At 55.8% G+C, this 26,233-nt stretch overlaps 1 protein-coding gene across 9 annotated transcripts in view; it reads left to right on the forward strand.

Moving 5' to 3' along the window:
• The window catches only part of ELFN2 (extracellular leucine rich repeat and fibronectin type III domain containing 2), a 55,762-nt gene that overhangs the window by 21,393 nt on the left and 8,136 nt on the right, over positions 1 to 26,233 (forward strand). Inside the window, exon 3 of one of the 9 annotated variants that reach the window (XM_074326365.2) lies at positions 4,199 to 4,345. The exons of 5 other annotated variants lie outside the window; for them this stretch is intronic. The gene's annotated coding sequence lies outside the window, so the exon portion shown is untranslated. Of the gene's footprint in view, positions 1 to 4,198; positions 4,346 to 14,132; positions 18,355 to 19,291; positions 19,415 to 23,205; positions 25,975 to 26,233 lie in introns of those variants that run through there. 3 more of the 9 variants (XM_074326363.2, XM_088796589.1, XM_088796600.1) reach the window with 3 other exon arrangements.

Consider the following 26,233-nt stretch of genomic DNA (forward strand, 5'->3'; position numbering starts at 1 on the left):
ATTCTGTAGGTCACTGAGCCCTGCTCTCAAATCCTCCCATCTCCTGTCCACCCCGCTGTCCTTGCTGCATCAAGTCACCTTCACAGGCTTGGGCCATTGCTCTCGCCCCTCCAATTCATTCTGCACCCTTCTGTCATACACATGAACTCCCCAGCATGTCACTGGCTCTGCATTGTCCTTGGGCTAAGATCCAGAATCCTCACCCTGGCTTCTGAGACCTCCTGGGACTTGGCTGAACCTCGGAGCTCCTGCTGCTTTCTCTCCCATGATCCATTCAACGTGGCCTCATTCCAGTTCCTCAAAAGTGCCACCCTCTGGGTGCCGTGTAGGCAGTTCCATGGCCAGGGTCACCCTTAGCAAAGCCTTCTCTGACCCCAGGATAGACAAGACCCCCCCACAGGTGCCCCTGCACTGGAAACGTCCCTCTAATACTCCTAAGAGTCCTTTGAGGGGAGCAGTGGTGCCCATTTTGCAGATGGGGAAGCTGAGACTCAGCTAAGCTGGCTTCCGAACCCAAGTCTCTCTCACTGTGGAGCCTGTGTTCTACTTGGTGTGTGCATGTGTGTGTGCACGTGTACACACCACAGGCACTGTTGTCTGTTGTCTGTGCCAGGCGCTGTTTAGACTGGGAGGAGCTGCCTCCTCGGGAGAGGAGGTCTGTGATGGTCTCTAGAAGCCGAGCCTGCCTCTTCGTGTTGGGGTTGGGATGCTACGTGTGAAGGAGGGGGCTGTCAGCTCCTCGCCAGCCCCCGGGACTGCAGCCGCCCAGCTCCTCCCCTTTCTCTTCCCTTCCTTCAAAACAAACACCTGCGAGCCCAAACCAACCATCCAGCCAAGGCACAGATGGAGCCCGACTTGGAATTAATTAGTCCTGTTGCCAGGGCAACGAGACCGGGAGGAGATCCAGCCTTTTCTCTCGGCCCGCCCCCACCTGCCAGGCTCCACCCCTGCCTCTCATAGCCCCGCCCATCACAGACCCTGGCTCCACCCTCTCTCGCAGCAGCTGGCGGTCCCAGGACGGAGAGCATGGAAGTGTCTGGGTTGGAGCACCCACTCGGCCGGCCACTCTTGGCTTAGTGGGAGCTTGGGCAAGGCCCTGAACAGCTGGGAGCCATGCTTTGTTGAGTAGGAGGAATGGACTGATGGCTGGATCTGCCTGTGGAGAAGCACGGAGAGGCAATTTGAAATTGGTGAGAAGACTGAAGTGGCCTGAACTTGAGATACTACTGAGACTAACGATGGGCATGCAGGGCTACAGAAGCAAGTGTGCAGTGATGAGAGCTATTGGAGGGGCCAGTCTCTACAGCTGACAGCAGCTGTGGGGCTACCTCCCTCGGCCCCAGGTTCTGCACTTGGTCCTCTGCCTCCTCCATCCTGACCTTGTTCCTCTCATCCTTCTGTGGTCTCCTCTGGACACCAATAAGCAGGGCTATGCTCTCCATCCTTGTCCATTGGTCTGTCTACCAGTCCATGCTACTCTGTTTCTTCCTGTGTGGCTCTGGGCAAATTACTTAGCTTCTCTGTGCTTCCAATTCCTTGTCTGAAAATGGGCATAACTGCACCCACCAGGTGAGCCGTGGAAAGCCCCATGGTAACCACTCGGTCGCTTCTTGTGCCACTGCTGGATGCAGGACAGGGGGTGCCCTTTGGGAGGGGCTTTGGGGAAGAGAAGGGACGGAAGTCTCACCTTCCTCTCGAGAAAGTTAAGGCACATGCAGTCACGTTGCGGTTGTTGAGGCTCCCAGCTCCACCTTCTTCTCCTCTTGAAGAACAGCTCAGTGTGTCAGAGTCAGCCATATTGATCCCAGTTGGGGAAATCAAGGCCTGGAGGGGGTAGCTGGTGCAGCTGTAGTGGGGCTCACCTCTCAGGATGGTTCTGGGCACTGTTTTCTGGATCTTGCTGGTGGTGCTGGCTGGAGGGTGGCACAAACCAGCTTTTTGAAGGCCAGGCTTCGAGTCTTCCTCTGTAACCATAGGGAGTCTGTTCCTCCTGGGCCTCAGTTTCCTCTTCTGTCAGATGGGAGACCATGAGGTATACCCCCACGGTAACTCTGACTGAAGCAGGTTGGGGCCTTGGCTTTTCATGCTTTGTGCTGACAGAAGATGGCCAGTGTGGGCAAACAAGGTGCAGTTTCTGGCCAAGGCCAGTCCTGGAGGTGCACTCAAGGTGGGGGATACAGAAGGGACCTGAGGGGAATGCGCCAGCTCTAACCCCGTCCCCCATCTTTTGGATGGGCTCTGCTGCGGCCTTGGCATGCTGGGGTGGGATGAAGCCCAGGGCAGGTCCTGACTCCTACTCAGCTACACACCTTTTTTTTTAGAACACCTGAGCCCATGGAGGCCGAGCGTTGTCTCTCCCACCACTTGGTTAATGGGTCGTTTGCTTTTCCATGTGCCAAGGAGGCATCTCTTAAGCTGGCATGGTGGGGCAGAGACTGAGGAGAGAAAGTGGGCTAGGATTGATGACTGGACTCTTCCTGTGGGCTGCCCTTCCGTGAGCCTCAGTTTCCTTATCTGTCAGCTGGGCCTAATGATGCATTCAGTGAAATCAGCTTTTGAAAAGCATAAACTAGGGATGGCAAACTCAGATGTCCACAGAGCCAGGGCCCTGGAAGGTGTGCATCTGGTCCCAGTAAGGCAATAGGGTGCAGTGGGGCCTGTGGTAAACTCCAGGGCTCAGGGTCTGCCTAATGGCATCAAACTAGGATTTGTATCAATACTGAGCTGGCCAACAAAACTGATCTGCAGGCTGCATTTGGAGCTGCCAGCTTGCCCCAGAAGGCAAACTCTACAAATGGGTTAACTGGGGGGTATTTAACTCTCCTTTACATAATAACAAGGGCTAACATTTATAGAGGGCTTGCTCTGTACCAGGAGGGAGCTAAGAACTTTACGGGAATTATTTTGTTTGATCCTCACACCAGCCCCCGAGGCAGGCAGGATGCAACTGCAATTCCTGTTTTGTAGATAAGGCAATTAAACCAGAGAGGTTAAGTTAGAGCCCAAGGTCACACAGCTGTGGTGGAGAGAGCAGGGTTTACTCTTGGGCCTTCTGATTCCTTATCTGGGGGTTTTCCCTCCAGCCTCATTGGGGCAGGGTGGAGGGAGGAAGGGCAGACCCATTTGGCAGGGAAACACGAAAATCTGCAGCTTTTCCTTTTCTCTCATAGAGGAAGCTGTGGAGGGAGGAGAAACAAAATTAAACAAATGAAGGGTGTTGTGGAGCTGAGGAAGAATAACTTATTTTTTATGAGCTTGTTAACATTTGTGAAGTTAAGTAAGCAGAAATTTATGCCCCTCATTTGCATTTGCATGCGTTAAAGGGAAGGCTGCCTGGGCCCAGTGTAGTCACAGGAAATTTCCCAGGGCAGCCGCCCCTCGCTCACATTAAGTAGGTCCTACGATGGAGGGTTTGTTTGGGCTGTTTTGGTGATTTCTTCAGATCCAGCTGCAGGTGTTTCCTGATGGCCCACTGTGTGCGTGGTGCTAGCCTCCTGCGGCTGTGGCTCCCTTGCTGTGTCTGGGAGAAGCTGACCTGGAAGCCATTAGAGCAGTTGGGTCTTTAGTGCAGAGTCTGAATGTTCTAGAAACTGTTTCTAGAAGCTTCCCCAGGGGCCTCAGAAAGTGCAGGAGGCCCAAAGACCACCTGCTTTGCTGCCCAACAGCTGTGGGGTCTGAAACATGTTGCTTCCAGGCCTCAATTTCCCTGGACTTTTCAGTTTCCTCATCTGTAAAATGACGTTGCTTATCTGAGATGACATGGGCTTGTGGGGGTGGCATGCCCCCTTTGCTAGTTGACCTAGCTCTTTGGGGACCCTTTGTTTCCGATGGGCCTGAGAACGGGATGATCCGTCCTCTAGGAGGCCTTACTGGACACCCCTCCCCAGCCTGGGCCACCTGGTCCGGCAGCCCTGTAGCTCCCCACGTTCCTCCTGCAATTACTGGTCTCCTGCACGACTCCCTTCCAGCTGTGAGCTTCCTCAAGGCAAAGCCACGTCTATCGTGGTCACCGTGGATGCCCGCACCTGCCCCATGCTTGAGAATTAGTATTATTAAATGAATGACTGAGAGAAATACTTAACCTCAGCCTCGGTTTGTACTCCTTTGGAATTAAAAGTCTCTTCCAGGTGTGTAGCGACTTATGGTTTTGAAAGCACTTTTGGGCTGATGCCATCCGTCATTTGATCTCTATTTTTAGATCGCCCTGCAAAGAAGGCAAGGCAAGGACTGTGGTCTGCAGTTACAGATGGGGAAACAGGTCCAGGCAGAGCATGGGATTTGAACCCAGCACTGTCTCATTCACTCACGCATTTGTTCCAGGAGACTTTTGAACTCCTGCACTGTGGTAGGTATTGGAGACCTTGGGGAGTGTAAAATGGGGTCCTGCCCTCCAGGGGCTTACAGGCTGCACTCAACAGGCAGGCTCAGGAGGGTCAGGGTCGGGAGCTGCAAAGTGAAGAAAGGAAGTCAGGAAAGGCCTGGGATTTTATTCCCACCCAATGAGAATCAGCAGACAGGGAAGGGTGGTGACAGGGAGGAAGGTGACAGTCACTGTGGTAGTTCAGGTGAGTGGTGGAGGAGGGGAGAAGGGGCCAGATTCCTGCTGGTGTTGGCTAATGAGCTCTTTCCTCTGCCTCCAGGAGCTCAGGGAAGGCTCTGGAGGGAAGTAGGTTATTCTGCAGACAGTTCTAAAGCATCTGGTGTGGGCCAAGCATTGTGCAAAGCGCTGGGGACCTGGGGGTGAATGAGAACAGTCCCTGCTGTCAGGGATCCCACAGCCAAGGGGGAAGGTAGACTAGGGTGATTGATGCCTGGTTGCGCTGGAGGGCTTCCTGTAGGAGGTGGCCTTGAGTCTATGGTGAGGAGTGTCATTCATGAGGTGAGGATGGGGCAGGAGGGCACACCAGGTCCTGGGAGTTTCAAACGGAAAGGTATGAGTTCAGAGAAAGGTGAGAAGTTCACGTGCTAGGGCCCAGGAGTCCGGGAGGAGGGAGAGCTTATGACCAGGCCACGAGGAGTCAGCTCAGGAGGCAGGCCAGGAGGAGTCTGGACTGTGTGTCTTCCAGCAACAGGGGGCACGCCGGCCATTTAGAAATGGGTGTGGATGATGTGTTTCAGGACAGGGTATGGAGTGGGAAGAACGGAGGAATGAATTGGGGAAGGGAGTTCTTGGAGGCGCTGTTCTAGACTTGGGCTGGAGGGATGGGGAGCTGGGGGTGGTAGAGATGGGGGTTGAGGGAGGGGCCCAAGTAAGGGAGGAGTCAAGGAAGCCCAGTGCCAGGGTGGGGGGGCATGTGTGTGCACGTGCGTGCATGCATGTATGCGTATGTGTGCACGGGGGGTAGTTTGTTCTGACAGTGTCCTCATTACAGGAGGGTGTTGGAGGGCAGATTTGCAGAGACAGGGCCCAGTTGGATCATGAGACATCTTGAATGCTGGGATAAGGACTGGGGAGACTCCGAGCAGGGCAGGGACCCACGAGCCTACTTGCGCTTCGGGAAGTTTTCTCTGGCAACACTGTGGAGGATGATGGGTGGAGGCAGGGTGGTGGGGGGTTGGGCTCCTGTCTCCTTTAGGAGACCGCTGCACCTGTGGGGGCAGCGTTAATGGGAGGTGGCAAAGCGATGGACAGGAGAGAGGGTGGCAGAGCACAGGGAAGCCTGTGGACGAGGTGGCGTTTGATCAGGGTGGCAGAGGGCCAGGAGGGTTCGGCTCTGTGGAGGTGGAAGGGAGGACACAGCAGGGGCTGAAATGGAGATGGGGGAGGCCAGTCTAGTCAGGATGCCTTTGAAGGATTAAAGGGAAGATCTGAGCTGAGAAAGAATCTCATTAGTGAGGACCCACCCCATGCCTGCTACCCAGTGCTGTGTGCTCAGCTGCACACATACATCTGCGTGGCTTTGGGCAGGTCCTCTGACCCCGGGTCCTTCATTTTGTTGTCTGTAAAATGGGGATACTTAGAACTTGCCTCTTGGGGTATTGCTGTGAGGATTAGATGAGGTAATCCACCAACAGCCGGGCCTGGGTGATGCTCCCTAATTATGGGCCGAGGTCATTGCAATCTCGTTGAACCCCCAGGGCAGGCCTGCAGGGCAGCCTCCCATTCTCAGGGACAGATGAGGAATCTGCTCAGAGAAGCTGTTCAGCCTGCCAGAGGCCACACAGCTGGGAGGGGTACAGAACAAGGGTCTGACTCCTAGTTGTTTGGAGACCCAAATGCGGTGCTCTCTCCTCGGTGCTCATGGCCTCCATGAACACCTAAAATGCCCAGCCCAAGATGCTCCATAAACGTCCCCCTCCTCCTGCTTTGAAGGCTCCCAGATCCGGTGCAAGGAGAGTGGGCAGGAGTTCGGTTCTGATCCCTAGCTCAGCCTCCAGCAACCATGAGACCCCAGTTCAGCTGCTTGCCTTCCAAGCCTCAGTCTCCTCATCTGTAAAAGGGTCTTCAGGTGCCCAGATAAGGGCTGCTGGCCCAGGTGAGGCTCCTGGGATGGCCTCCATTCATGGTCCCCTGATTTCCCTGCACCTGCCTGATCACACTGCCCGGGACAGGCTGAGGCCAGCGTAGGCGCAGGAGCCGCAGCATGGTCACAACAATAATAGTGATAAAGGACTGGGAGGCCCTGTTGTCACCAGATTAATAATGACCCCGCTCAGTGCGGGGAGGTAGGTGGGCGGGGGCAGAGGGCCTCTGGGAATTACATGCCTGGGGGGCTGTGGCGAACTTTTCCTTTTCCAATTCCCCACAGGCTTCCTGCTGGCACTGGGAGCATAGAAGGGCACATGGTGCCCTCTTGGCCCTCAGGAAGGGAAATGGTGACTGTTCGGCGGGCAGTGGAATGTCACTTCTTGCTGGTGAATGTGAAGGTGCTGTGAAGTAGTGAAGCCAGACTAGGGTTCAGGGCGGGCTTCCTGGAGGAGGTGATGCCTGAGCTGAAGCCAGTAGAGGTTCACAGGGTTGGTGGCAAATGTCAGGGAGAAGGAAGGATGTATGTCAGTGCAGGGGTGGGCAATCTGGTGTGGGTAGGGAATGTGAGGAGGGCCGTGGCTGGGGCAGGAGGTGGGGATGGTGTGGGCCCACCTCACAGAAATTTCAAATGCCGGCAAGGAACTTGGCCTCTGTCCCTGGGCTGCAGGGAGCCCTGGAAAGATCTTGAGCAGGAGAGGAAGCATCAGAGCTGCCCTCTGGAAAACTCCTTCTGGCCGCTGTACGGAGGAGCTGGAGGAGACGGAGGCCACCGTAGGCAACTGACGAGTGATGAGGGTAGCCTGTCCTGGTGGCGGGGGGGGGGGGGGGAGCAAAGGATAATGTGGGAGGCTTTTGAGGACAGAAGTGGCAGACTTGGTGGCCGGTTTAGTCATCATCTTCTGGTGGGAAGGGAAGGAGTTGAGTATGAAGCTGAGATCTGTGGCCTGAGTAAGCAGGCAGGAGTGGTGGTAACCTTGACCAAGAGGAGACATGTGGGCAGGAGTGGGCTTGGGCCAGCAGGTGACCTGGACCTGGGCCATCTGAGAGCACCTGTGGAGGCATCCAGCAGGCAAAGGCCAGGATCTGGGCGACCAGGGGCATGAGGTCACCCAGGCGTAGGTAGGTTGAGGACGGAGCCCAGAGGAGCAACAGTGTTTAGGGGGCCGGGGCAGGAAGCGGCACCCTGGAAGGAGATGGGGTGTGGCTGCGGGGCTTTGGGCAAGGCTCTTACCTTCTCCTGCCTCAGTTTCTTTATGTTATATGACAGGGGCCTGGATGTGCTAAGGGAAGTGCCATCTCTGATCTTCTCTAAAGTACCCCAGAGCGTCCGAAGCTGGACTAAGCAAAGTGTACTGGGGTGGGGTCTCCACATACAGAAGCTTTGATACTGGGGCTTGGAAATGTGTGTGCTAACGGAGTCTGCTTGGCCAGACTTACTTGGCACCTGCTGTATGCTGGTCCATGTTGGGGGCTGGGACAGAGGGGCCACTCTGCCATGGTCCTCACACTGGATGTGCAATGGGGAAGCACCCAGAAGGCCACGTGTGCTACCTCACTCTGAGCAACCCCAATCTATGACAATTTGATATTTTAGAAGAGAAATTAGAGACCGGTTATTTATTTTACAAAATAATTCGCAGGAGGGTTTCCTTAAATAGCAAAAATCGCCAGTGGGTGTGCGTTGGGTTTCTGTTTTCCTGAGTCCCCTACTAGTCTACGAGTTCCTCGTTCATTTTTGTTTCTTCTGCAATGTGCCAGGAATACTAGACCAGGCAGGAAGCAGGTGCTCATTAGATGGGGAGTGCAGCCCCTCTGGGGATTTCCAGCCCCCCTGGGTGACAGCAGGACCTCAAGGTGCCAAGTCCTCCCAGTTAATCATCAGCTTTGGTGCCTGGGGATTAGCCACACCCTCCGCCTCTCCTCTGGCCTCTGTTGGCTTTGTGCTGCTCTTGGTGACAGCAGTCAGGGGCTTGTATCCTGTTTGTACCCAAACCCTGAATGAGCTCCCTGCCCCTTCCCACCCTGGGTTTCCCAGCCCTTTTGGTCCCCTGCAGGCCAGAGACCAGTTTTGCCAGCCCGGAGCCTGATGCATATGTAGTAGGCCCACAGGCGTGTCGATAATGTGCCACTGCTGAAGGGATCCCCGGGTGTCTCATCCACCCCCTTACAGATGGAAGCCAGGGCCCAGAAAGGGAAGGACCTTGTCAAGTCCTTGCAGCCACGAAGCCAGGATGGTGGGGGAGCCAGCAAAGGTGACGCCTCTCACCCAGAGCTCTGAGGCTGCTGAGGGAAGGAGATTTGAGTGAGCTGGAGGGGCGGAATAGCTTCATGGCTCCATCTCGGTGTGTCTCAGGCTCTTCCACTTCCCAGCTGTGTGTCCTTGGGCAAGTGGCTTCACTCTAAGCCTCAGTTTCCTCACATCTCAAGTGAGTGTAATAGTGTCCATCTCACAGGGCTGTGGAGAGCCTTGGATGAGTTAATTAATGTAAAGCGCTTATTGGGGTCTGGCAGGCGGTTAGTGCTCAGTGTGTGGGAGCTGATCGCAGGGCTTGAGTCCCGGCCCCACCACTTACCAACAGGGAGGCCACTTTCTGGGCCTCGGTTTCTTCGTTTGGGAAATGGGTCTGATGACCTTCACCATGTCATTCTGTTAGGTGGGGGGCTATGTCTGCACACAGAAAGAGATTGGCAAGGTCTTCATTATCTTCATTGTGGTCTACCAGGTTCCCTGTTGGCATCGACCACAGCCCTGTGGGTTTGCTGCCTTGGCTTGACAGGATTGTTGTGCTGACTGTGCCAGGTCCGGAGCTGCAGCAGGGAGCACATGGTGCTGGCCGGGTGTCCCCGATGGTGTGGGAGGACAGACACCTACCACAGGGTCAGACAAGAATGGGGACAGTCCCTGTGGAGAAGGGGGAGTTGTCTTGAGGGCAAAGCAGGAGGGAGGGTCTCGAGTGGGCAGCTGTGTCAGGCCTTGTGGGCCTTGACCTTCAAGAGGATTTCTGGCTTCAGTCTGGGAGCCATGGAAGCTTCTGGAAGGGCTTTAAGAGCAAGGTCTTCAGTGGGTCCTTCAGAGAGATGGCATTTTGAGAGGCTGTCCAACACCTGAGCAGAGGGGAGGGGAGGATGCCTGGAGGTGCTGAGAGGCAGTGGTTTCTGTACAGACAAGAGCCATCAGGTGTGAGCCCTGGACAGGTGTTGGGGTGGATTGAAGATGAGGGAGGGACAAGGCAGAAGGCAGAGTCAGGTGTGATTCAGATGATGGGACCGAGGCACAGAGAGGTTTGGTAATGAGTCCACAGTCACATAGCCAGTGGGTCTGGGAGGGAAGCCTCAGGCCCAGTAGTTGCAGGAAGCGGCGGCTTGGCCTGCTATCGTTGGCAGCCCAGTGAGCGGCCCTGCGCACAGGCGCCGTGGAGTGGAGGTGGAAGGCAGGTCAGAGGCAGCAGGGAGACGCCAGCGGTGGCATCCTCTCGCTTCATTCGTGGGCTCTGCTCAGCGCCAGGCATAATGAAGATTGATCAGGTCATCTGTCAGGGAATGGGGGATCTGTTCTGTCCTGGCTACAGCTCCAGTAGGCCGGGATGGGCACATAGAGGAACCATCAGGGAAGCATGGAGCCGGGGCAAGACAGCAGCCGGGGGTCTTGCCTCCAGGTGTCATATGTGGTGGTGAAGAGTTCAGGACCCCAAGTGAGAGAGGCCTAGTTTATAGCTGGCACTAGCATTTCCTGGGGAGATGGCCTGGACCTCACTGGCCTCGGTTTTCCCATCTGTAAAGTGGAGGTTGTTCTAAGAAGGAAAGTACAGGACTGAGCACAGGCTTGGGACATGGTACCTGCTCAGGAAATGCTGGGTGCTATTATTATTATTGTTGTCGCTGTTGTATTGCAGCTGGAGTCCACCTTTGCTGTCTGTGGGGTTAGTCGTGTCTCTGATTTGGGACATGTCATGGTCTGCCAAGCAATTGGGGATAGACAATGTCCTCAAGATGATGGGTCTGTGCCAGGGCCCAAGGCCCACTGGCTGCAAAGCCCAGGCCCAGGTGTGAGTGGAGGCTACAGTGGGGGAAGATTGGGAAAACTACAGAGAGGACAGGCTCCTGTTTCATGGAGAACAGAAGGTTATGTGAATCTAAGAAAGACACATAAGTGTAGGGAAGGGACCCAGGAGTCTGCCGAAGGACAGGACAGGGCCGACTTAGATGAGCCTGGGTGGTGCTTAGATACTGTGCTTTGCCTGATTTTACCGGGTAAACATGCAGGAGGCCCAGAGAGGGTGAGGGCCTGGCTCAAGGTCACACAGCAGTTGGCGCTGGGAGCAGACCTACTGGCTTGGGGGCCTGGTAGCTGCCCCCCTCTGTGAAAGAGGGATGTGATCATTCATCAGGGGAGTTTAATAATGAATGAAGGCAGCAGGCCTGAAGTAATAAGGGGCTCTGTATTAATTCGGTAGTTAATGAATATGCAGGTGTGTCTGAATGATTAATGGGGCTCCTGAAGGCTTTGGAAAGGAGTGTGTGAGCTGCTGCTGCTGCTGGAAATATGAATATTGCATACATCTGGGAAGTCGCATAAACCGGGGAGCAGGTGGGCCTTAATGAACCAGAGGACTCTAGCACCACAAAGGGCACAGGCACTCGGGGGCACATATTCAGTGTTATGGCTTAGTGCTCTCATTTCTTCCTGTGTGACCTTGAACAAGTCACTTACCTTCTCTGAGCCTCAATTTCCCCATCTGCAGAATGGGCATAAAAATAGTACCCGGTTCCTAGTATCCTGTGGATGAAATGTGTGAAAAGCCCTTAGCATAGGGGCAGGCACAGTGCAAGCATCTGATAACTGTCATAACCTTTCTAGAAAGGAGGGCAGAGAAGAGGTTGAGGAAGGCCAAGGAAAGTACAACAGTAACAAATTGCCTTCAATATGGACAACACCTTACAGTTTGTAAGGGGGGGATATCTCTTATCAGTCTATCCCTTTGCTCCTTGCAGCAGCTGTGTGGGGTAGGGCAGAGGAGATGGGTCCTGGGGAAGCTGGAGCTCAGAGGGGGCTGGTCACTGCCAAGTTACTCAGCCAGGAGGGGCAGAGTTGGGCCTGGGCCCAAGTCTACACCCTTTGGCTGTGAATCTCAGAGGGACTGGAGGTGGTAGTGCTAGGGAGCAGGAGAGTCCCTCCGTGCACTTACCAGGAAGGGCCTTCAGAGTATTTGTTGGGCCTGGGGCCCAGGTCACCTCTCGGAGCCTCAGTTTCTCTACCTGTCGTGTGAGGGTCTGTCTGCCACTCAGGGCTCTTTCGAGGCTTTGATGAGAAAATGGGATGCTGACCCCTCACCTGTGCCCAGCCTTTGGGGAGTCCCCAGACTCTGCAAATGTCATCCCTGTGATGCTTAGAGTATCTGTACTGGGAGTTTGTATGCACCAGCCCTTTCTCGTTTCTGGGGAGCTGTGCGTGCTGGGCCACTTTGTAGCTTTGGGTCCTTGCGTACATCCCTTAGCGTCTCTCAGCCTCAGTTTCCTCATCTTTCAAGTGGGGGTAACAACATGGCTATTGTGTATTGAGTGTGCACGTCTGGCACACAGTTGGTGCTGGGTAAAGTGAGATCTTCCCTCCTTCTGCCCCCCACCCCCAGCCGATGTCACAGCTCTGTTCACAGGCACCCTGTTTTATGCCCCCATGGTACCTCATTCATCCTTTCAGCACATGAACATTTATGGAGTGCCTCCTGGGTGTCGTGTTGGGCCCTGGGTTTACAGGGAGAGTGAGACTGTCCTCACGGTCCCTGTCCAGGCAGAAGGCAGGTGTGAAGCCAGGGTTCCTGATGCAAGCTGGGCTGGGCCACAGGAGCCAGAGGATAGTCAGACCCGGATGTGGGCAGGGGCAGCCGAGAGGTGTTTGTTTATCTTGCTGTCTTCCCCAGTAGAGCTCCCACCCAGGCGAGACTGTCTTTTGGCTGGGAGTCCTCAGCTCCCAGCAGGAGAGGCTCAAAGAATGGCTGTTGGAATGAATGAGGTAGTGAATGAGTGACTAGCTGGCGGCTAGGCCTCTTTCCCTGACTCTCCCAGGCTCCAGGCCAGTGAGTAGAAGCACATCCAAGCTCCTCCCTTAGCTGTCCCAGGTGGACCCAGGGCGAGCTTGTCTTGTGTCTTTCTCTTTTCCTCCCCAGGTCTTTGGCCAAGGCCCCCAGGGCCTCCCCCATGTCAGCCTGGCTGGGACAGGGAACTCTAGATTGTCGGGTGAAGAACTTGAACCGTCACGGTCATGGTGTAGGTTGCTGTTGATAGAGAAGGAAACCGAGGCCCAAGGGTAGAGGCCGTGGGTCAGGGCTGGGGTTCCAGCCCCCGCTGGGCTGCCCCTCAGGCGTAGCCCTGGTGTGTCTGGCCTGGCTGTGTATTTATAGTCTTTGCTGATCTATATTAACACTGGGGCTGGCCCAGGCCTTTGCAGCCCATAGATCTCAGGATGGCTTTGAACCCTCTGGGGGCTGTTGAGTCAGAGCTCACCCCCATGGGGAAGGGAGAATGTGGCTTCTCTCCTTTCCCTTGACAGCCCTGGAGCACACGCTGGGCGCTTTGCCTAGAGAACTGTCGCCCTCCGGGCCTGGGCTGGATCACCCTTTGGTGAGCTCGAAGTCTTTGTCTGGGGTTTGTTATCATGGCTCGCTTCCCTCCAGCTCTGCAGGGAGACCGTGTATACAGCACGGCATCAAGCAAGCGCACGGGCTGCGTGGCCTCAGGCAAGCCGCCCCCCTCCCCAGCCTCAGTTTCCTTATCTGTAGAATTGGCCGTAATTCCCACCCGACTCTGTGTGTCAGGCTCTGAGTACTAGGTGCTCGAGTCACTGTTTATACGCCTCATGTCTCTTCTGGTCCTCATCACAGACAGTCCTCAGAGCCCCTAGGGACTCGAGGGTCATCACTGGACCCATGAGGCCACTGAGGCCCTAGGGGCGGTGTGACTTGCCAGGGTCATGCTGCCCATTGGGACAGAATTTGGACTCATCTAAGTCCGAATGTTCCAGCTTCCCAGACCCTATCTCCTTCCCAGGGCCCGAGGGGTCCTTGGGAGGCTGGACTCCTCACCTACCAGCTTGGTTCCCACCTCCGTCGCCATGGGAACAGCTCCACTAACTCTATGCTTCTCTTACAGAGCAGAGACGACTGGCTGCCCTGAGCGCAATTCAATTCAACAGACATTTACTGAGTGCCTACTATGCGCCAGGCCTTAGGCTAGGCACTGGGGTGGGGGGAGCAGAGAGGAAGATGGAGGTTCTGTCCTCAGGTAGCTCTGGGCAGGGGGCATGGAGAAGACAGGCAAGGGCTGAACAAAGCTCAGAGCCAGGAAAGAAGCCACCTGTAGGGCTGGAAGCAACAGAGATACCTGGGTTCAAGGGCATCCCTGGAGAGCTGTTATCCCTCATCTGTGCCTCAGTTTACCCATCTGTAAAACGGGGGGAGGAGAGGTGGAGTGAGACAATCTCTAGGATCCTTCCAGGATTCCATGGGGATGGAATTGGGATGGGGGCAGAGCAGGGAGTCTGTCACTCTCCCTGCAGAGAAGAAATCTCTAAAGCCTTCTTGGAGGCGGAGGCATGAGGTCTGGGAGGAGGCAGGGTGGGGCGGAAGGGTGGGAATGGCACCCCAGACTCAGGAACAGCATGAGCAAAGGCCCAGAGGACATGCAGATGGGCAACCCTGCAACTCCGTAGGTTGTGAAGGGATGTTGTGGGGTACGAGCTTAGGAGGGTGGGTGGGATCCGTATGGAGGGGCTACACTTTGGGGTTTGAGCTCTATTCTGTTGAGGATGGAGAGTCAGGAGCAGATGACCCTGCTTGGTGCTTCCCCCTTCTCCTCCCCTCTCCCTGGGACACACTTCAGGGTCACACTCCCGTAGAACCTTGTGGCTGTGATGGTGGCTGCACCGCACTAGGCACTTTACATATTGGTCCCCATTACAACCTTAATAAGTGAGCGTAACTGGGCCCGCTTCACAGATGAGGACACCAAGGCTGAGATGGGGAAGCTTTTAGCCCAAGGTCATGATCTGACCCCCAAGTCCCCCATGCTTCTCCCACTAGCGCTGAGAGGGTTCTCTGTCCTATGTGACATCTCCCATCCTAGGAAGCCCCCAAGCTCTGAGGAGTGCCTGCCAAGGGCACTGCAGTTGGGTTTGGAGGTGTTGGCAGGATGGACTTCTTCCAAGACCTGAGTTTCTGCCCCCACAGTGACCCCCTGAGATGGGGCTCCTTCCCACTTTACAGATGAGCAGACTGAGGCCCTGGGAGTCATGTGGCTAGTCCAAAGCTGAGGCATAACAGCCTGGGTAGGGAGTCCCATCTCCTTATCAATTCTTATCTCAGATTTAAGTCCCCTGAGATCTGTGCAGAAGCTGACCCCCACAGCCCACCCCAGGGAGTGGAAAAGACTGGCATTGGAATCACAGACCTGGGTTCAAATCCTGATTTTGTCTTGTACAAATGGTGTGATCTTGAGCAAGTCATTAATTACTCTGAGCTTGGTTTCCTTATCTATAAATGGAGAGAGCAGGCTTCTTTCATACAGTCATTAACAGATATGTAATAAGCACCTACTGGGTGCCTGATGCTGGGCTCTAATGGAGAACTCAGTCGAGGGATAAAAGCAGCACTTATGATGCCAGTTGTGATGAAGGAAGCCCAGGGGGACTGTGGGAACTAACAGGAGGGGCCCCAACCAGACTATTTTAGTTGGTGGAGGGAGGCAGGAGGGCGTGAGAGGAGAGCAGGGACCAGCAATGCAGGACCCCATGGGCTGGACTTCAGATGTCTGTGGGAATTTTCCCAGATCAGTAGGGAGCCAATGAAGGCTTTTGAATAGGAGCGTGTCATGCTCAGATTTTAGGTTTTAGAACTTGCTCATCCTCTGCTGGGTGGAGGATGGATTGAAGGGGTGGTAAGATTGGAGGCATAGAGACCAGTGAGGAAGCTGACTGAGAAATTTGTCTGGGGTGAGGAAGGAGATTGGAGCAGAGAAGGAGTAGTGGGAGGGTGTGCAAAAGACCTTCAGGTGTGGGGAGCTGGGCAGCTGTGGATGCCTGTGCAGGTCAGGGAACAGGGACAGAAGCAATGGTGGGGACTGGGCGGGCAGTGAGAGGTGAGTCCAGTCGTGGGCGTGGCAGAGTTGAGTTTCAGGTGCCAGGGAGGGGCGGCTGGGTGGTTGGGCGTGGTCAGCACAGAGAAGTTGATAAGAGAAGCTTTGGGAGGGGCTGAGGTGCTGGGTGGGGCGGCTGGAAGAGGAGAGCAGAGGGCTGGGACCAGGACCTCAGGAAGGCAAAGGAGCTGGAGGGGAAGCACCCTGGGAGGCAGGAGGAAAGCTGGTGTGTAGCTTCCGGCTCAAGAGTGGGAGTGGTCCCAGGAGGAAGGTGTCAGGACTTAGGTCTGCAGGAGATAACCCAAGTCACTCGTGTCAGGCATTTTGCTTAGTGCCAGGTGCACAGCAGGGGCCCAGGAGGGTCAGTTCCCACCGTCTCTTCACTGGAAGCCAGACTGGTTGGGAAGGAGGGGAAGGGGAAAAAACATTTGCATACATAACAAGGCTGGAATGAAAGAGAGAGAAAGAGGGAGCAGGAGATGAAAAGAAATCGCCATACGCCAGGATCTTGTTATTCAACCCAATTTTCAAAGGACCACAGCTGTCGCACTGAGATAATCTGTTAATTATAACAGCCATTGTGCTTCGCAGGCAATGGCAGAGAAACCGAGGCTGGGGACCAGGTTGAAGGCAGGGGGTGGCAGCAGGCCTTGGAGGCAGGGACAGGCTAAGAGCAGTGTGTTGCCCTCAAGACAAAGGAAGACACTGTCAGGGGTCAAGCGTCATCCTTTTTTCTCTGCCATTGCTACATATGACTGATAAGCCACAATAACCATACCAGCAGCAGTCAACTTGACTGAGCACTTACTATGTGCCCGACCCTGCTCTGTAGCTATTCACTCTACCACCCTCTGAGGCAGTGCCCTTCTAGTCCCATTTTACAGAAAAGGAGACTGAGACTCAGAGGTAAGAAGTGGCTTGCCAGGGCCACGCTGTTGGTTCAGTGGCAGAGCTGGGATTTGAGCTGAATCCCGGAGCCCTTCCAGGAGAACATTAGGGAGGGCTGGTCTCTGTGGGTTGTCCACACTGACGTGGTGGTCACGCATCCCGAGCCATGGTTTCTGTGCAGCCAGCCGTCATGGGGTGGTCCTCCCCCAGGCATTTCCGGGGCTCCTCTTCAGGGACAGAGCTTCCTTGTTCTCAGATGCCACAGCTGCAGGCCTCCGCGGGCTCCCCCACCTGCTCTAGAGAAACTAGTCTCAGCACCAGGAGAGGGACCCCGTGTGACCGCCTTGTTTGGGGTTGTGATGGGCTGTGGCCCTGGGAGGGGTTCTCAGCCTGACCCTGGTGGTCTATGGGCCCTGGGTGCTGGGGCCTGGAGAAGCAGTGGGGAGGACAGGCAGGAGTCCCAGGTGAGCAGAGAGAAGGGAACCCGAAGTCTGTGGGGAGGCCATTCCAGAACCCCCAGAGCCCTTTGCTGCAAGCCCAGCTCTGGGATGTGGCTTCAGTCGCAGAGGCCCTAGACCCCCTGGGGTCCACGCCAGCCTTGACGGGAACCTCAGCCCAGGCTGGCTGGCAGTGTTTGATGGGGGTGATAATTGTATTTGGGAGTGAGTAACCCCCTAGCTCCAACAGGAGCCCCAAACTTGACCCAGCAACACAAGTTGCATTGTTGAAGAGCCAGGGCCCCACAAAGTGACAGGCAAATGTGGAGGCCATCTGGGTGCACCCCTGGCTTGGGGTTCCCATCCCAGTGGGCCTGCTTGGAGCCAAATGGGTGGAGGTTGTGGACAGGTCAGGGCGCCTTGAAGTTCAATAGAACTGGTGACCACAGAGGCCGAGACTCAGTAGGTGTGTAGGACCAAGGAATTGTAGATACAGTGTAGAACTCTTGAGCCCCAGACTCATAATCAGAGACCCAGAGCCCCCAAACCAGGCAGGCAGGGATGGTGGTACCTTTGGGTCCCAGACTGGGAGGCTCATGGAGTCTCCCACACAGGCTGGGATTCTAATTGTCCCCACTCTGGGGTTCCCTCTGTTGCTCGCCTCGAAAACTCCAGTGTCCAGTGAGAACCTCAGCTAGAGAGCCAGGGAGGAGGGTGGGTCCACCTGGGCTTGGGACACCTGCTCTGTTCCTGATGAGATGCAGACCCCGAGCAGCTATGTCTCCCAGGGTTTTCAGTGGATTCCAGAAATGGGGATTTTAAAAATAAAATCTTCCCAAGTTTTCAATTTTGGCAACTAATTCAAAAAATTTTAAAAAATGGCTGTCCAAATGAAACAGGATTCCACAGCATCTCTTGACCAGAGCCTGATCCCACAGAGGGTCAAAGCCACTGTGTAGCAGTTATGAGACCTCAGTTTCCACCTCTGTAAAGTGGGAATAATAATAGTACCAATTTATAAGGTTGTGCCAAGGATCAAATGAATTAATGCGAGAAGTGCTTAGACCCAGCCTATATAAGCCCAAGACTGTTTTCATCTTGCCCCAGGCTGTGCATCCCTCTCCCACAAGGCTGCCTCTGAGTGGGCCTCACTCTCTGTCACCCGGAGCCTCTGCTTCTCCTGGTGGGTCCCTAATATGCCACTCTGCCTTGGGACAGCCCTGAGGACGTTGGAAGTCAGGGAAATAGTCACCCCTTGGGTCCCTAGAAGAGGAGCAGGTGGAAGATGCAGAGCCAGGAGGGTGGGCCTAGCTGGCGCCTAGTACATAGTAGGTGCTCCATAAATGTTTATTGAATGAATGAATGGAGACCATGCAGGCAGAGGCAGCCGCGCGTGCACAGGCACTGGTGAAAGAGCGGGTCCAGTGGAGACTGGTGAGTAGTGCCCGGGGCTACAGCTGAGCGGGGCCTGGGGTTTACTGGAGCCAAGGCCAAGAGGCCAGCAGGGACCAGGTGCGGGAGGCAGGGGCCAGGCTGGGGGAGGCAGGATCCAGTTGGGATGTCAGGGACCAGCTGGAGTGTCAGGGGTCAGGTTGGGGAGGCAGGGGCCAGGTGGGGAGGGGGTCAGGGAACACGTGGGGAAGGCAGGGACCAGGTTCCGGGGGAGTGTGGGGGGGGAGGGGGAGGAGTCAGGTGGAGAAGGCAATGGCCAGGTGGGGGGTCAGGGACCAGGTGGGAGAGTGGAGTCAGGTAGGGGACAGGGGTCAAGTGGGGGAGGCAGTCATCTGAATAGCCTGGAGGATTCTGAGAAAGCCAGAGATGACCCCTGGGGTGGGACTAGGAAATGGACTTTTAATACAGGTCATCCTTGGCTGTGGGCAGGAGGGGGGTGGGGTGGGTGCTAGGTTTCTTTGGGCTGGGGAGTGGGGTTCCAGGGAGTGGTCTGTGTTAGCTGGGCCTTCTATGAAGAGCTGCCCATAGAACCAGTGTTGGGGCCACTCGTGTCAGGCTGCTGGGTCGTTTCCCAAGGCCAGGCCTTTTGGTAAACACCCTTCCATCCTCCTGCCTACCTCCTTCCACTAAGGCCTAGACACAGAGAAGGTGCTAATGACAGATGTGACAACCCTGGGAGCAGGGGAGGCCCAGAGACCCATTGAGCTCATGGGGAATGACACAGTAGGTAGTTTACAGAGGGCTTTGGGTTGGCTCCTGTAAACCAGAGACACGTGTGTGCACAGCAATTCTTCCCTGAACAGATGAGGAAACTGAGGCCCAGAGGGGTAAGGCACTGACCTAAGGTCACACAGTGAGCCAGCCATCAATGTGTCGTAACTGCCCATAACACTGCAAACTAGCCCAATCCCCTTTCCAGGCCAAGGTTACTGGACTTGGAGCTGAGTGCCTACATCGAGGCCTTGCAAACCCAATTACGTCTCCCATAACTGTCAGCTGTTGCTGCTGTTGAGGTGGTGGTGTTCTTATTAAGCTCTTTTGGGTAAGTTGGAGGCAGGGCGTATCGGTCTGCTAACGTGCTGGGCACATAGTAGGTGTGCAGTAAATACATGTGGATGTGTAAGGAATATGGGTGAGAGAGTAGCTGGTTGGACAGCGTGCCCCACCTGCCTCAGGGGTGAGCTGTGGGCCTGGTCCCTGTTTCCACGTGACACGGATGCCGGTGCAGCCATGGCCTGCTTGCCCAGTGCAGGTTGGCACAGAGCTGGGAGGGGTGCTGGGCATTGAGGGGCAGAAGCCAGCTCCCCCGAGATGTGGAGAAGCTAGCACGAAGGGCTGAGACTAACAAGACGTGATTGAATGGGGGTGGATGGAAACCCAGCACCTTGGGTGAAACCCAAAAAGAGGACGTTCTGAGGGCATTGGAGCTGCCTGACAGTATGTGTGAAGGGCCAACATCTACGGGAGGACGAGGTGAGGACACAACGCAGGTGTACACTCATTGCTCTAACAAGCATGGTGCCGAATCAAGGGAGGCAGCGGGCCCCTGGTGCCCATCAGTGCTCAGACCACGTTGGCACTGATGCTTGGCACCAGGTGACACATTTTAGGAAGGACCTTGACAGCAAGCATGACCTTGGGCAGCTGGGCCCAAGGGTGGGAGACTTGACATCACGGAGTTGGAAGAGCAGGGGAGGATTTGAGGCCATCTAGCAGGGGCACGAGATAACAGATGAACAAATATCAAAAGGGGCCTTGAGGGGGGCTATTGGCTGTGTTCTCAGTGGCTCCACACAACACTGGGACCAATAAACAGAGGTACAAGGAGCCAGATTTGGCTTTGTAATATAAGAAGCAATTTCTAACAATCAGAGCTGTTCAAGAAGCAGATAAGTAGCCTCAGATGGGTGCGGAGATCCCTGTCACCGGAGGCATGCGAGTTGGGGGGAAATCATCTCTGCAGGGATTCTGGAAAGTCTGGTGGTTCTAAGAGCTCAGGCTGCTCCAGGTTCCTGGCTGTGTGGTCTTGGGCAGATCACTGCACCACTCTGAGCCTATTTCGTCACCTGTACAATGGGAAACATAAAGTTGGGGTCATGAGGCTAAAAGGAAGGCTTAGCACATGTCTGGCACACTGCGAGCACCCTATCAATAGCGGGGCCCCTCGCTCTGATAGTTAACACCCTGTCCCTAGCCCTGAGCTGTCATTCTATACGTCATGTCCTGAGCACCTGCTACATGCCTGACCCCGTTGTGGGCATGCAGATGATAGCAACGAGCAAGATAAAGCGTGCTTTGATTTCATGATGCGGGCGAGGAGGGTGTGATAATAAAGAGCTACATGATGTCAGGTAGTGTGGAGTGTCCTGAAGGGACAAAATGCAGGGTTGAGTGACCAGTGGGTTACCTCAGATTTGGTGTCAGCTACGTGGAGTTGGGGGGAGCAGTTGAACAGAGACCTGAATGACGTAGTGGGTTGTGCAGATATTAGGGGAAGAGCATTCCAGGCAGAGAGAACAGCACGTGCAAAGGCCTTGAGGTGCAAGTGGGCCTGAGGGTTTGAGGAACATAGCTGGCCTGGAATAAGTACTTCCTGACTGATGGAAAAATTGAAGTCTCTGTCAGCTTGTGCGTAATCCATGCTTGCACGCTTTCCTGATCGGGAGGGAGGTGCCGTCACAAGGGGCAGGAAACCCACCAGACAGCCCCTACATATGCAGTCTTTGCCACAGGCCCAGCTGTTTGGAGGAAGCTGGGAAAGGAGAGAGCCTCAGTCTTCTCATCTGTAAAATGAGGCTAGTAGCACCAGCAATGCAGGGTGATATAAGATTCAAGGAACATAAACGTCAGACACAAATGAGCCTTTGGGTAAAGGATAGCCATGACTCTTATGGGTGAGGGGACTGAAGCCCAGAGAGGTTAATGAATGTGTCACACAGCTCAGCATTCAATCCCAGGACCCTTTGCCTGCAACATCCATACTTTTTTTCTCTCTGCCCTGCAGCTGGGGCTCATCGCACCTGAAATCCAAATGGTTCACCTACCAGACAGTAGTTCAGTGGCGAAGGAATAGTTATCCCATTTTATAGATGAGGAACCAAGGCCCAGAGCAGCCTGTCTGAGGAGCCCTGATGAGGTGGAGGCAGCGACAAGACCCAGTGTCCAGCCCCAGGGGGTGGCAGGCTTTGTCCCAGAGGGTAGAGTGTTACTAGCTCATCTCTGGGACCCCTGGCCTGGTAATGTGTTCCCAGCAGAAAGAAGTGAGGTGGCCACCTGCTCAGGAGTTCTGGCTGGACCCCAGGAGTCCTTGGTCTTCTTAATCCCGGGTAATAGCATTGACATGTACAGTGACAATGGCACCTCCGGGAGTCTGAGCCAGCCTGTCCCAGGGAGGAGCCCGTGCCAGGGCTTATCAGCTTCTGCAAATGAGATTTCCCCGGCTAAGCCTCATGTCTCTGCTCCTGAGAGGCTGGAACATGGACTGCCTCCTGCACTTCATCCCTGGACCCCTCCAGCGTCCGCGTGGGAGTGTGTCCGTGTGAGCAGGAGCCCGAGGCGGCACATTTGCTGGGCCCCCTGCCCTGTACACAGCGTATCTATCTCCACCATGTCCTGGGGTTTTGTGGGAGCCCTGGGAGATGGGTGGCACTCACCTTGCCACGCAGGTAGAGAAGTTGAGGTTTGGAAAGGGCCTGCAACTCGCCAGAGATCTCTGAGCTACCTGTCTACCTGCGAACCCCTGCTGTCCCATCCCCTCCCCCACCCCCACCCCCTCAGCCAGGGGTCACTTAGGCAGACCTCATCCTGTCTGTCCTCTCACCCGGCCCAGGGAGGGGGAGGTGGAGTTCCCTGAGCCCCGGAGATGAGCCGCGTGTGCCAGCCATGCACATCAGCGCACCACAGCCTTGGCAGGTAGGAATTATTCGTCCCACTTCACGGGCAAACAAACAGGCTCGTGCCCCCTCTCTCGGGTTAGCTGAGGGGGAGCCTGTGTCGGGGCAGGAAGCTCCCAGAGGGGATTTGAGGTTGGCAGGTCAGGATCTATCACTTCCACCCGGGTCCTGAGCCTGACCCGCCACCAGCGAACATGTCCCTTACCTGGTGCTGGCCTCAGTTTCCCCTCTGAGAAGGGCTGGGACTGGGCTGAACAAGGCCTCTTCCTCCTTCCAGCTCTGAAGCACTAGGATTCTGAGTCCACAGAGGGGCTCTGAACCTTGTGGCACCTGGAGGAGAAGGGCACAGAAATCAACTAACTTGGGGGGTGGCTGAGGCCCAGAGAGGGGGAGCCACTTGCCCAGAGTGACTCAGACGCTCTGAACAGAGACCCTACCTCAGTTCTGCCTCTCAGTCCCAGTCACTTTCCCTCTCTGTTCAAGGGTGTCCCCAGGAAAAGGGACATCAGACTGGGGCCCACCTCAAGTTCCCTCAACAGCACGCTGCCCCCCAACTTTGCCACGTTAGAGGTGCTGATGGGGCACTTGGGGCCTGCCCCCTGCTCTGGCCAGAGGTTACTCATTGCCACCACACCTGTGTTGGGGCAGGCATAGTGGGGGCGGAGGGTTTGGGAAGGGGGTCCCTGCAGGCCAGTTCAGCCAGGAACTCTGTGCTTTGCCAGACACTGCTCTGGCCTGTACTGCGCCATGGGCCACACCCCCCACCAGGTGTAGCACCACGGAGGCCTGGGGCAGAAAAGGCTGCTGCTTCCTACAGCTGCTTCCTGCTGCTTCCCCTCCCCCTCTCCCCTGAGCTGGTCACAGGCTGCATCTCAGTGGCTGGCCGGGCCCACTGCTCATCTGTCTCCCGGGTCCCTGGGTGGGTGGGTGGGCAGCAGGAGCTGCGTCCTCCCCTTTGCCCTCATCCCCCATCTATCATCTCACTGCGTGGCTCTGCTGATCACTGATTCCTCTGTCTCAGAGGCTATTCCTCCGTCTCTCCCTGCTCGGCTGTCTCCATATTTTTGCTCTTCCATCTTTCTCAGTCCTCGCCTCCTGTCTGCAGCTCCCTCACTTCCTTCCTTCCTCTCCCCTCCACCCACAGGTATGTGTGGGATAGGGCCCTGCTCCTTCCACTAGCATGTGTGCTGGGGGTCACCCTCATGGGAGCAGGGGAAGGGCATGACCCCCGAGACCCCCAGGCCCAAGAGAACCACGGCTGGCACCCCTCCCCCACACTTTGAGTGGGTGTGCAGCCGGCTGGGGGCCAAGTGCTGCTGTCAGCGCCTTCAAAGCCTTGTGTTTCCCCCTCCTGGGCTGCGGCAGGCCTCAACGGGTGGTGGGCAGGCAGCCCAGGGACAGGGACATGGTGGCTGACGCACATGGGACAGAGTGAAGGGGAGCCTGTCTGAGTCGCAGTGAGGGGAAGCTGGGCTCTGGCCCAAGTCCTGGAGACCAGGAGGATGGGAAGAGAGGGCCGTGGGCAGGGTTACCTTGAGGGCTCAGGTGAGCAGAGCTCAGAGTGGCTGGGGTGGGGGTATGGTGGGCCTCTGCCTACCTTGGACTGTTTGAGAAGGAAAGAGATGGGACAGGACTAGCCCCACCCCCAAGCCTGGGCCCCTTCTCCTACTCCGCTCCCCTCCCTCTCGGCCTCTTCGTATTCCCTCAGCATGGCTTGGGCTGTCCCAGGGCTCCAGCCAGCTCAGCTTTGATGGACAGCCCCTGGGTCTGGGGGCCGGGGGGTGCTGGTTTGAGCAATTCAGATCTCAGGATAGGGAGTGGGGCAGGGGGCTCTGTGGGGCTCAAGTTGCACATGTGCACACATGTGTATACATAATACATGTGCTTAACATGTTGACATGTCGGCAGGTGTTGCCGATGTTCCCCTGAGATGCCCGACACACACCCTTTCCCACCCTTGCACACACAAGCATGTTCACCCTCGAGTACTGTAGCTGGCCACAAGTGCACACGTCCTGTGCACACAGACACATGTGTGCGCACACGCCTGCCCACACGTCCATCTACTTGTACACGTCAGCACACCCCTGCACTGGTGCTCTGAGCCAGAGCACACCTGTGCATGCACCTGCATACAAATGCGCTCCCCAGACGTTTCTAGCCAGAGGTGGTGCAGATGGAGGGCAAGCTTGGCAACTCAGCCTCCTCTAGTGCAACGTCCTTGCCTGTGTGTGCATGGGGGGCGTGGAACTGGGACCTCAAAGGGGGTGGGACTGCTGGGGTCCACTGGGAGCCAGTGGCCATGCTGGGGAGGGGCCCAGGTCTCTGACTCCAGCCTGAGACTTTTGTAGCACAACCAAGGACAGAAATGCTGTCTGCTGCCTGGGCACCCCTTCATGCCGACTGCCTCAAAGTGCCCCCCCCCAACCCCTTGTCTGGCCCCTCAGCCCGAGCTGGTCCCACAGGGGACCTGGAGGTGTGAGGTCACCTCTCCTGGACGTTCTGATCTCACAGCCTCTGACTCCTTTAGTCAGCCTTTAACCTGAGGGTTCATCTGGACGCCCTGGTCACCTCCTCAACAAAAACTGCCTGCCTGGACGTCTTCCGGCACTTTTCCCCGCCCGCTTCCCTTTCCTCTGTTCCAGCAGCCCTCTGGGGCTCAGGGCTGTAAATTGGTTTTGCTTTAAAGGCAAGGTTTTAACATTTTTTTCTCAAAGCTCTCTCCTTCCTGGTGTTTCCCAGGAGGGGGAGCAGGAAGCAGAGGTGGCTCTTGTGAACAGTCTTTGGCTTTCTTTCTCCAAACATGAATTTCTCTTGCCTAATTTTCACATCCCTGGCCACTGCCCAGGGCAGGAGGGAGCACCGGGCTCTTCCTGCAGTACAGAGAGCACTGGGTGGGAGCTGGAGCCCCATTGGGTTGAGGGGCCTGGTCTGGCTTTCCCGGCCACCGGAACAAGTCTCCCCTGGTCTGGGGCTCAGTTTCCCCACTTGGAAAATGAGGGTCTGTAGGCTCTCAGCCCTGTGCTGGCTCCCCTGTCCCTCTGCATCTTGGGCATGGGAAGCCTGGCTCACCCTACTTCTTCCCCCCTCAGATGACCAGGCAGGGACCTGGTCCCCACTTTATCCATGTGGAGACAGACTCAGAGGTGTGCTTGATTCACCTGCTTGGGCTCGGGGGATGGCGCTCCAGGCCCCTTGATTTCTGCTGCCTTGGGAGCCTTGATCCTGGCCCAGGCTGTGCTGTGTGACTCGTGGCAAATCACTGCCCGTCTCAGGGCTTCTGACTCTCCAGCCATAGAGGGGATGTGGGCCTTTGATCACCTTATTCCAGAGACCTCTGGCTTTATCACCTGCCTGAGCCTTTCCCCTCAACCCCCAGGATCCCGGCCCTCTGTTGGAAAGTACTTTGAGGAGGTGGGATTGGAGGTGTGGCTGGCTTCCCTCTTTCCCTTGGCTCTGCTCCCACCTGTAGGATGAGTTCGTCCCATGTCCTCCCCTTCCCAGAGACCCCAGCCTCTGCATCCCCCTCTTGGGGGGCCCATAGCCATGCTGCTCTGCTACCCCTCCCCCATGGAAGCCGAGACAAGGGAATTATTTTTGGAACAAGAGCGATTACACAACAAATGAATTATTTATTTCTGGGCATGGAGGAGAAGAGTCATTTTGCTGGGCTTCTTAATTCTTTCTCTGGATTGGAGGTGCCTGCCCGGTACGTGGCCATGTGTGTATGGCCCCTTTGTCCTACACAAGACTGTGTGTGTGTGTGTGTGTGTGTGTGTGTGTGTGTGTGTGTACACGTACCTGTCTGTGTGTGCATGCTGTGGAATCTGGATCACATAGGGTATGTGGGTCTTTGTGCAGGCACTTGGGCAAGCATGGACACGAGTGTGCTGGGGCATGCGTGTGAGTGTATATGTGCACATGACCCGTTAACTGGCCAGTGTCCCTTCTGTGCCCACTGTCCTCAG

This window comes from Rhinolophus sinicus, chromosome 1 (genome assembly GCF_057876585.1).
Source record: "Rhinolophus sinicus isolate RSI-liver-muscle chromosome 1, RSI-T2T, whole genome shotgun sequence".
Lineage (NCBI taxonomy): Eukaryota > Metazoa > Chordata > Mammalia > Chiroptera > Rhinolophidae > Rhinolophus > Rhinolophus sinicus.